We start from the raw sequence: 12,483 nt of genomic DNA, 5'->3' as shown, positions 1-12,483 counted from the left end.
TTCATAGATAAAGTAACTATCATTGAGGAGGATATCTTTAAAGTCACAAAAAATGTTAATACCTTGGGAAGTCTAAAAGGAAAGGAAGGTTTTGTAATTCATTGTAACGCACATGATAAGGCCCATAAATAGTAATTCAGGGAGAACATGTAATAAGAAAAATTCCAGGTATTTAGTGCATTGTCAAGGATTGTTTTCTCATGCGCATAATAATATTAATTTATCCATTTAGTATTTTTAATTGGATGTCTCATATATACAAATCAGGATTGGGCAATATAATGTCAATAATGATTGATGAAATTGGTGAAAATATTAAAAAATCACATTTGTTAGAAATTCTAGCAAAATTAAGTTTAGTGAGATAGAAAAAAAAGGAAAAGAAACTTTTCTAAATCCAGAAGAACAATGGAAAAACTATCTTAACTTTTAGACTGTTTGAGGAAATATTTTCCTTAATAGTTCATTTAAAACTTTTAAGTTCATTCAAGAAAGATATTAAGTGGTAGTGGAAGTAAAATGGTGTTTTAAAATAGTGTTTGCTATGTAAATTATTTTTCCTTGAATATCCTTGCATGTCTTTCACATAGTAGGATTTCAATAAATATTTAATGCCTGCTAATATTCAATGATAGATGTCAGAAGTTCTCTCTTTTTCCCCTGTAAAATTTCAGGTTTGGTCTCTTTATTCTTTTCAAGTAAATTTAATAAGATCAGTCTTATTGTCCTTCATGAAAAATAAATAGTGCACCATGTTTATTTTTTATTTTTTATTTTATTTTTTAGAGTTCAGATAATAAAATCACTAAAATGAATATGAATGATATACACAATATATCATTTCTTCATCAGAGAAAACTGCACATTTTCTGTTAAATTTTCTTTAATCATTTAAACTGTCTTTACTACAGTGAATGAAAGTTATAGCAGTCTGAAATGAGATAATTTTCTTCTAGTTTCTGTGATAAAATTATCTTGAAACAAATAACAAAAGATGTAAAACATCTTTGACTTAGAAGTCCAAATATATTGGCTCAATTACAATAAGTCTAAGATAAAAAGTGATGGAGTAAGGATATTTGAAATCAAATATCATGTTGTTCATTACCTCTGATTGACACAGGGAAAATCACTTAATTTCTTGGGAGCTACTTCTTCAACTATAAAATGAATAGAGTTTCGACTGGACTGTCTCTAAATTCTCTTCACATTCTAGATAGATAGAAACAGATATAGATATTAGATTTTAAATGATATGTTACATACATTAGATAGTATGTATTTTTGTATGTATTTACACACATAAATACATACAAAAACACATACTATCTAATGTATGTAACATATCATTTAAAATATATATTATAATATATAATATAATAATATAATATTATATTACATTATCTATCTACTATCTATATATACACACACACACACACACTACACATATATATATAAACAGAATTCAGGGATGTGTGTATACATGTGTATACACATAAGTATATGTGCACCTATACATGTTCACATGTATTACATACATACACATATATTTCTAGGCTCTGAAGTTTATTCTGTGAACAACCACATCTGAAAACATATTTCGCCAGACAATGTTTTCCCTCTGAAATTCTGAAGTAAGCCAAATAATATTATGATCATAGTGCCACAGATTTTGAGATTGAAAGGATCCCAGAGAACATCTAGTTCAATCCTTTCAATGACGCTTCTGAAGATTAAAAAACCTTACTGATGATTTGTTAGGCATTATCTAAAGTGGTATTTGAACCTAGATTCTCTGATTTCAAGCCAGTGCTAGTTCTACTGTACCACACTGACTTTTCTGCATATATATGCTCATGTGCTGGTTCAACACTTCAGAATATAAATTCCTTGTGGGTTAATTTTTGATTTGGCAGTATGGTGCCTGCTAAACTTTAGGTAATTCATAAATACTTTTTGATTGAGTAATGTCAATCTTAAATAGCTTTTTTTTTTTTGAGGGGAAGGATTTTTTATGTTTTTGTGCTTGGTGGCTTGTACTTCTCCATGTTTTCCCACAGATATTAACACCATAGTGTTCAGAAGGAGAGCAGGGCTGGTAAATAAAAGGATACTCAAATCAATGGTCAACAATTTTCCATCAATCAGAATATGGAAATATGGAAAACATTTTCAGACTGAAATAAGATCTTTCTAGTTCTTCATATTGTAACAAAGCAAAATTGGAACTGGAGGCATTGGAGCTTTGGTTAACATTCTAATCTCTGATATGTATTGCATTTGTAACCTATAACAGGTCACCAAATCTTCTGTGCATGGTTCCTCAATTACAAAATGATGCCACTGAACTAGATGATCTCTAAGACCCCTTCTAACTTAGATCTTTTGTTCTTACCATTTAGAAATGATAATATCAAAAAGAAATTTACAGAACATCGAGCAAATGTTAGCTCTTTGTTTGGAAGGGCTCTTTGAAGTCCTTTACTCCAACCACTTAAAGAAATCTGAATGGGTGATTCAACAATATCTGTTTGACCACCTCCACTGATAAGGGATTCACATCTTACAAAACATTACATTCCCTTTTGAAAGAATTCTATTAGATAGTTCTTTTTTATTGGATCTTTTCTTCTGGACAAGAGTGGTTGGTGCTTAGGATTTCACATAAAACCATAAAGTTTAGAGACTAGCTTAGGGAATTAAGAAGGTAAATAATTTATACAATCACATAGCCAGGAGAAATGGATCAGAACTTGAAACCAGATCTTTCTGACTCAACCCAATTTTTTTTTTTTAACCACCACACTATGGAACAGTTGTCTAGGTGGATAGTGTGGCAAGCATGAAGTCAGGGAGGCTCATCTTCATGAGTTCAAATATGACCTAAATCATATTAATTGTGTGATGCTGGAAAAACTATTTAATACCTTTTTGCCTCAGTTTCCTCATCTGTAAATTGAAGTAGAGAAGGAAATAGCAAACCAAAAGCACAAAAAGGTTCATGAAGAATGCAACATGATTGAAAAACAACATCATGCTATTTCTCCCAAGTTAACAGTTAGCTCCAGATGATTTCCACTAACATAGTTCTGTCCTTTGGAAAGACACTTATTTAAGCTCATATTTCTGTCTGACTATATACCCTCCTAACTGGCTACTTCCAAATATTAATTTCTCTCCACTAAACATAGACAATGACTTCATCAAATTCTCATATGGATCTATATAAAGTTTTCCCACCATGATTATCCTTTTCTTATTTTACAGTTATATCTGACTCTTCATGATCTTTTTATTGCTAAAGATACTGGAGTGGTTTGCCACTTCTTTCTTCTGTTCACATTGCAGATAAGGAATTGAAATAAACAGTTTAAGTAACCAATCCAGGGTCACACAGTTAGTAAATGACAGAGGAATACCTGGACAATCATCAGTAACACCTTCACTTAGACTGAATTTGAAGCTGTCTTTGTACAATTCTTTTTTGGGGATATAATTCTTTAAAGAAAATTTATCGAAGTGAGCTAGGAAACACTTTCAGTATGATTCCTTCCTTGTTGAGAGTTCCCCACACACACCTACCCCCAAAAGATCAGAACACTGAAACCAGAAAAAAATCAGTCCAAGAACAATATGAGTGGAAGGGTCATTCATAGCTTCAATATAAGCTAGTCATTAAGTTCCAAATGAATAAGCCCTAACTCAGGCACAACTGTGAGCTAGAGATAAAACAGATGAAAGAATCTGAAAGAATTGACTTAAGTCAGATTTGAAGTCGGGGAGATGAGTTTTCCTGACTCCAGGCTCAGCACACTGTCCAGCACCCACCTAGCTTTTCTAGACACATTCTAGGGAATTGAAAACAGCTTCTACCAATGAATTTCCACATTCTAACCCTAAGGAATATTTCTACTTTTAGTCTCCTGCCAGAAATCTCCTAGAAAACTCCTGCTCTAGACATGATTCTCACACACACACACACACACACACACACACACACACACACATACTCACACATTCCCAGATTACTTAACAACAACAGCAAACAACTAGGAAAACCACAAAAGGCCACGGAGAAAGTTTTAACATCAAAACGAATGAGAGTATTTTTTCATTCCTTGTTTTTGTCTTCTCATCAACTAGCACACTGTCTATTTCATTACTAAACACATAATAAATGGTTGTTGATTCATTAATAGGATAAAGGAGGTAAGTGGTACAGTGGAAAGGGTTCTGGCTCTCTCATCAAAAGATTCCATTTCTGATTTCCCACTTATACCATTTCCCACTTATATCAATATATATGGTATAGTATATACCATATAAGTTTCCCACTTATACCAAATAACCCATTTGGGTTAGTCACTTATCCTCCATGAGTCTCAATTTCCCACATCTGTAAATTGAAGGGATTGAAATTTATAGTCTCATTTAGTTCTAAGTTTAGTATTCTTCAAAACCAGTGAAGTTTAAAAAGGCATGGGAATTTTCACCAGAGAATTTTCCTAAGCTTCTCTAGAAACTTTCCTCTAATTTTCGACCCATTTCTATTTCTGGACCAGTAGCTTGGAAATGTTTCTGGTTCATTATTCCTTCATCTTTTCTATTTCTGGCTTACACTTATGCCTTATCTAGGACTCATCTATTTGAAACTTAATGATTAGTTTACAATGATGTGGTGGCTGAGACTCCCACTCATGTTGTTTGGGGGCAATTTTTTTTTCTAGCTTCAGTGTTCTGTTCCCCCTCTGGAAACTCTTACCAAGGAATCAGACTGTATTTCCTAGCTCACTTCAGAAAATTCTCTTTAAAGTGCTGTATACAAAAATTATTTCAAATTCAGTCCAAATGAAGTTGCTATTGATGAGATTTAGGATATCTATAAAGTTCTTTCCAGAAATGAGACTGTCTAGAAGTCATTAATTCTGGTGGTACATGGAACGTGAAAAAGTTTAGAATGATCCCAATACTTTTGCCAAACCTATTAAATCAGTTTTTCTTTTTTTTTCCTATGTTTGGGTTCTTCTGTTTGCTCATAGTCTCTTTTTTATAATAGCTTTTTATTTTCCAAAATACATGCAAAGATAATTTTCGTCATTCACTTTTTTTTTCCTGAGGCAATTGGGGTTAAGTGGCTTGGCCAGGGTTGCACAGCTAGGAAGTGTTAAGTATTTGAGGTCAAATTTGAACTCAGGTTCTCCTGACCTCAGGGCTGGTGTTCTTTCCATTGCACCATCTAGCTGCCCCTCATCATTCTCTCTTGCAAAAACTTGTGTTCCAAATTTTTCTCCTTCTTTTCTCCTCGCCCTCCCTAGACAACAACTAACTCAGCATAAGTTAAACATGTACAATTCTTCTAAGCATATTTCCCTATTTATACTTCTGAAAAATACAAATCAGATCAAAAATTAAAAAATGAGAAAGAAAAAAAACAAGCAAACAACAACAACAATAAAAGGTGAAAATACTGCATTGTGATCCATATTCAGTCCCCATAAGTTCTCTCTCTAGATGATGATGGCTCTCTCAATTGGAATTTTGCCCATAATATCATTACTATGATTTGTGTTTCCATCCCATAAGGGAAATAGATTTCCCCTAGAATACTATTTCATAACATCACTGTATTGCAGTATCTTTAATGGGTACCAATAATAGAGTCAAATTCCACTAAAATCAGAAAAGGTTTCTTTCATTACATGGATTCAATTTATCAATGACATCTTAAAAATATAGTGATGCCAGGACTGAAGACAAAACTCCAAATGAATTCAAACTCTACTTCTCTTGATGTAGCCTAATATTGAATTATTGTGTTTTTTATATTATTCTATTCTATTCTGTTGAATTAGTGTTTTTTTCCTGCCCCATCAAACTATTTACTTACATGAGACTTGTAATTAGCTAAATTTGCTAAATCCTTTCTACAAAAAATGCTAATATTAGTGCCTCTCAAGATTTCATCTTGTTCATTTTTACTACATTCAATCCGGAAAATTCTTCCCATTCAGAACTGAAAGAGTAAGAAATAAAGCACTTACTTGCTATAACGCTCTGCATAATAGTTAGCCACTTCCAAATGAATAAATCTAGCTTGGGAAGACACTGGGTTAGATTCTTCCTCCTTCTGGGTCTCTTTCCCCACTGTTCCCTCTCTTTCTTTCTCTCTGCTGTAGTCACTTGGCAGGCGCTTGGGTCTGGGGACTGAGAGATGCAGCCATCCAGCTGGTAATCAGAAGAAGTCAGCTCTGCTCTGCTGAGTATGAAACAACAGCTGGTGAAGGCTGCTCAGCCTTTCTAATACAGCCCCGCCCTCCTGTGGGCAGCAACTTTTCTAATTCCTTGTTCTTCAACTTCCAAATTGTCCCTGAATTTCAAGATCTTCTCCTTCCCATCCCTGTCTTCAGGACAGTGGCTGTAAAGAGGACAGTAATAGTTAATAGTTCTTGGTAGTACTCAAGATCCTCTAAATAGTTGTGGAAGGCGGGGGTGGGGTGGGGGGGACACCCTACTTAGAGGAACTGTGATTTCAAAAGCAGCATGAGACTCTATTTCTTTCAGATAATGGGGACACCAAGTATAGAATGCTTGTAAGATTGATCAGCCAATAAATATTATTAAACAATAATCAGACATTGTTTTTTTTTTTTTTGTTGTTGTTGTTGATTTGTTTTGATTTTCCCCAGTTTTCACATAAAGTGAACTGGGATGGTCTCAGAACCTTTAGATTCATCTTATCTTTTTAGCATCCCAAGTGGTCCATGCACTCCAGCCTCTCAAAAGGATTAAGAAGCCCTAACTATAAAGATAATTTCTTTTAATGAAGGAATTTATTCCATTAAAATTTATCTAATTCTTTATTTCCCCGAGGTTTTCTCTTCCCTGAGTCAGCCCTCTAACCACTTATTTGCAGGCCACATGAAGTAATTAAATTAGCTCCAGGAGGAATAAAAACTATCTGTGGTCATGAAACTATTAAAGTCGAAGATGCATTGTTCCCAATAGACAAAGAATTCACTTTCATTCCTCTGTTGGAGAAGGGATGGACAAAGGTGAGGGTAAAAAAAGACCATATAATGTGGAAAATATTTTCAATCTGTGCTACTGCTTTTAGACTCCCTAATTAACTACAAAGAGGTGGATCATCTAAATTCTCTTAAAATGTGGCATCTATGATTAAGTCACCTGATTTTTTTTTATCCTTCCAAACATTGTGACTTTCTTCTTCATTCCATTTCCAACATATTATTTGAATTATTTTAACTATTTTATTACATTTTACGTATCCATTTAAAGTTGTAAATGCTTGTTATTTGACACTATTGCTGTAAAAGATTTCACATACTTCTCCAAAGCTGCTTTCTTATTGAATCACTTTCTAGACTTCTGAGCAAGATTTCTTTGAAGCAGATGTAGTTTGTGTTCTTGAATTCACTGAACCTACTGTGTTTGTTTACTTGTAGGTCTTGTCTGTTTATTGTGTTTCTGTTTTGTTCAGTGCTATAATTGTTGATGACTGTTGCTTTGTAATCTAATTTAAAACCTGATATTTATATGTCACATTCATTTTTAAGTTTGTTTTCCTTTGTGAGTTTCTTACTGTGTTATTCAAAATGAATTTTGTTGTTACAGTATTTGTCTAGTTCTATAAGGCACTGCTTTATTATTACTGTATCCTCTGTGTTTTAATTGCCTTTTGTCTCTGAATTATATTTTCCTTTACATCTGGTGTTTTGCTAGTTTTTCTCCTCATGTTTACTTCTTTTGTCATGAGTGTCTTTGCAAGTTTACCTTTTAGGAGGTTAGGTATTTCACAAAATTTTTGTTGCTCTTCCCTACTCTTATGACCTGACCTTCATATTTCCCCTGGGGATGAAATATATAACTTTTGAGTTCCCTCATATTGAGGGATAACTCAATATGATCATATCATGATTTCACTACCATTAATTTTCCCTTAACCATCTGAGTTAAGTAACCTCAATGATAGCTCAGGTATGGAGAACTTAGTATGGAAGTCCCATACTCTCTAGTGTACTTTAGCCTTTAGAGTTTCTCATTTCTCCCCATCTCTAGATCTTCTCATTTCCCTCATAAAACTCTACAAATTCAATGTATTTCCTGGTTAAGAGGTTTTGAATCATAGCCTCAAAAATGCAGAATCAAAATCACTGAAGCTGAAATTTTAAATGTATATCTTTTTTACTGAAGTATAAACTGGGATGGATTTCAATAATTGATGCTTTCATATACCTTATTTTCTGTAGTTACTTAAGAGGGTTTTATATTGTGTGGAGGTATTTTCCATCTTGTTGAAAATTTATTTTTAAAAATTTGTATATTTTATTTAAAAAAAAATTTCCCCCAGTTACTTATGAAAAAAACACATATATTTGTTTGCATATGTACATTCTTTTTTTTTTTTTTTTTGCTGAGGCCTTTGGGGTTAAGTGACTTGCCCAGGGTCACAAAGCTAGGAAGTGTTAAGTGTCTGAGATCAGATTTGAACTCAGATCCTCCTGACTTCAGAGCTGGTGCTCTATCCACTGTGCCACCTAGCCGCCCTGTGTACATTCATTTTAACATATTTCTTATGTTGGGAGAGAAAAAAATCAGAACAAAAGGGGAAAAACCATGAGTGGAAAAAACAGAAGAGAAAGAAAAAAATGGCACATTAGTATATGTTGATTTATATTCAGTCTCTACGGTTCTCTCTCTGGATATGGATGGTATTTTCCATCCGAAGTTCAGTAGGACTGCCTTGAATTACTGAATCACTGGGGGAAAAAAAAAACAAGTCTGCCATATACACAATTTTGCTCTTACTATGTAAGATGTTTTTCGGGTTCTGCTTATTTTGCTCAGCATCAGTTCATGAAAATCTTTCCAGGTCTTTCTAAAAATAGCCTATTCATCATTTTTAATAGAAAAATAGATTTCATTACTTTCAATGACCATAACTTATTCAGCCTTCCCAAAATGATGGGCATCCACTCAGTTTTGAATTTCTTTGTCATTACAAAAAGAGTTGCTAGAAACATTTTTGCACGTATGGGTCCTTTTCTCTCTTTTATGATTCCTGTGGGACACACACCCAGGAGAACCATTGCTATATCAAAGGGTATGCACAATTTTATAGCACTTTGGGCATAGTTCCAAATTTCTCTCCAAAATGGTTGAATCATTTCACAGCCCCAGTAACAAATCAATAGTATGACAATTTAACATGTATTTACATGTATTGTCTTGGTATTACAGAGTAAGGGGTTTGACTTCCAAACAGGAAAGGTAGATGCTTCTTTAAATGTGTTTCAATTAATGTACTTAGAATTGACAACTTCCAAAAATTATGGGAACATAATGCTTACCGAAGGAAAAAACTGGGCTTGCTGCCTGTGTAGATAGAATTAAAAATACATAAGACGCTGCCTTTAATTGTTGCTTCTGATCTTCGTTGTAAACTTTTGCTCTCACTGAAGATAAAATATCATGTAAAAAAGATATTTTAACAAACTGCATGACAATTCTGGTCTTATTTCTCCTTATTTTTATTTGACTCTATAATAGGCTGGTCATTTCTCATACCAAACATAGATATTTCTTTTTTAAACTATTTTTTAAATTATACATCTACATTCATTTAAAAATCAGAACAAAATGGAAGAAACATGAGAAAGAAAATAAAAAGAAAAAAAGGTGAAAATAATAATTTGCTTAGTTCTGCATTCGGTCTTTGTAGTTCTTTCTCTGGATGCGGATGACATTTTTTATCCAAAATGTATTAGAATTGCCTTAAATCACCGAATTGCTAAGAAGAGCTCAGTATAGTTGATAACTACATAATCTTGCTATTGTGTAAAATGTTTTCATGGTTCTTCTCATTTCACTCAACATCAGTTCATATAAGTTTTTTCAAACTTTTCTGAACTCAACTTATTCATCATTTCTTTTAAAACAATTCCAATATTCATGTTTTCCATATATGGGAATATACCATATACCATAAATTTCATATACCAGAACTTATTTAGTCATTCCCATTTGATGGGCATCCACTCATTTTCCAATGTAGCAGAAAGAGCTGCTATAAAGATATTTGCATCTTTGGGCTCTTTTACCTCTTTTATGATCTCTTTGGAATATGCAGCCAGTAGTGGCACTGCTGGATCAAGGGATAGAAATGCAGATATTTCATAGTTCAATATTTCATCTTGGTTTGTATGATCCTCACATAAACTAGAGGGACTAAGACTTATATAAATACACATCTTACAGTATTGGTGAACGTATGAGAAAAGTAAATTGGTATAGGTGAACTGTAGCTAATAATGTTTGCTAATTACAATTTGAAATATGATACTTTAGTTCATTTGTGGACAAGCTCCTTATTTTAACCAGCACATTCCATGAACATCAAGGTATGAGGAGAAATATTACAAAGAGTTATATATTATATTGCTCCTATTTCTTGTATTAAATGTCAACTATTTATTTTGTTAAATGTCAACATCACCTGTGTCCTTTTGGAGCATTCAGAAGAAAATTCAAAATAATAATATCAATTTAGCTGTTCAAGTGGTAAATTATTTTACCTCTTCTATATAGAATGCTTATATTATATTATTCCAAGCATGATTGAAGTCTGCACTAGTATTGTAATATAACACCCATTCTTAGGAGCTTAAAGAATTACAATATACCCTTGTTCTCCAGGAACAAAATAAAGCATTTTTCCAGGAAAAAATGATATTCAAAAATTTCAGCAAAGTGTAATATACTTTCATTTTCCTATTAATAAGCAAAATAATTATCCTAGTAGTTTGGTCCATATTAATAATTTTGCAAATTAAGTTATTTTGGATTTATTATCTTATATCCTTGAAAGTTCACCTAGTTTTCTGGGGAGAAAAGTTTCTAGGCTACTATCTTAGCTTGTTGGATAGAATTCTATGTAGACATTGATGATAGTCTGTTAAGAACAATCTATCGCTTCAGGATCGTATCTATTTTTTTTCATTATAAGAGGGGGTTTAATGAATAGGAAGAACAGAAGGTCAAAGACAAGAAAAAATTAAGGAAAAAAGTCCTCTTTCTCTACTTTGTTACTATCTAGTTTTGACATCTGGCCCATATTTTTCTCATTCAACGAATTTGGTAAAAAGGTTTCTGTCATCAATTTTTATAGTAATTGCAATAATTCTTCTTTATACATTTCATTGAATTAATTTATAAATTCATATAACTTAAGAGTTATGACTGTACTTCACTGACATATGAGTATTATAATCACTGCAACACACAAGTTCAGTAACAAAAAGACTAAAAATAAAGAGAAATAAAATCATATACCACTGTACTCTCAGTGTGTGTGTGTTCCTCTACTATAACAATTTTATCAGTGAAATATAAATTATTGCTTTTGACAAGGCCTGAAATTTGATTCAATCAACCAATAAGAATATTATCTTTTTAAAAATTTGTTTATTTTTAATCAACATAGCTTTATAAATCACAGAAGAGAAAAATCAGAACCAAAGAGAAAAAAATGGGAGGGGAAAAAAAGAAAAAAAAAAAGTGAACATGTCATGTGTTGATTTACATTCAATCTCCATAGTTATTTTTCTGCTTGCAGATAGCATTTTCTGTCCAAAGCATAATTGAATTGGATCACTGAACCACTGAGAAGAATCAAGTCTTTCATAGTTGATCATCAAACATTCTTGCTGTTACTGTGTATTCTGTGTATATATTCCTGGTACTGCTTATTTCGCTCAGCATCAGTTCACGTAAATCATTTCAGGCTTTTCTAAAATCAGCTTGTTCATTATTAAAAAAAAATAATAAAACAATATGAAGATATAATCCAACTTATTCATCCATTCTCCAACTGATGGACATTTACTCATTTTCCAATTAGTTGCTACAACAAAAAGAGCTGCTACATTTTTTTTTTTTTTTTGCACATGTGGGTCTTTCCCCCTTTATGATTTCCTTGAGTTAAAAACCTAATAGTAGCACTACTGGGTTAAAGGGTACCTACCCATGGTTTTATAACCGGGTTATATACCTCTGGGTATAGTTCCAGATTGCTCTCTGGAATGATTAGATCATTTAACAAGGTTACCAACAATGCACCAATGTCCCAGTTTTTCCATAGCCCATCAAACTTTTATCATTATCTTTTTTTCTGTCATCCTAGCTGTCATCATCAGTTCATATAAGTTTTTTCAAACTTTTCTGAACTCAACTTATTCATCATTTCTTTTAAAACAATTCCAATATTCATGTTTTCCATATATGGGAATATACCATATACCATAAATTTCATATACCAGAACTTATTTAGTCATTCCCATTTGATGGGCATCCACTCATTTTCCAATGTAGCAGAAAGAGCTGCTATAAAGCATATTAGAGGTGTGAGGTGCTATCTCAAAGTTGTTTTAATTTGTGTTTCTTTAATCAATAGTGATTTAGAACATT

At 32.7% G+C, this 12,483-nt stretch overlaps 1 protein-coding gene across 1 annotated transcript in view; it reads right to left on the bottom strand.

Moving 5' to 3' along the window:
• LOC127554587 (sodium channel protein type 9 subunit alpha-like) overlaps nt 1-6,241 on the bottom strand; it is a 118,832-nt gene extending 112,591 nt beyond the window's left edge. The window contains 1 exon segment of the mRNA XM_051986232.1: nt 6,042-6,241. The gene's annotated coding sequence lies outside the window, so the exon portion shown is untranslated.
• Nucleotides 6,242-12,483: the final 6,242 nt, after the last annotated feature.

The sequence above is a fragment of the Antechinus flavipes genome, chromosome 3, assembly GCF_016432865.1.
Source record: "Antechinus flavipes isolate AdamAnt ecotype Samford, QLD, Australia chromosome 3, AdamAnt_v2, whole genome shotgun sequence".
In the NCBI taxonomy this organism is placed as follows: domain Eukaryota; kingdom Metazoa; phylum Chordata; class Mammalia; order Dasyuromorphia; family Dasyuridae; genus Antechinus; species Antechinus flavipes.
Note: the sequence above shows the minus strand (reverse complement) of the source record. Positions and strands in the feature narration are given on the sequence as shown.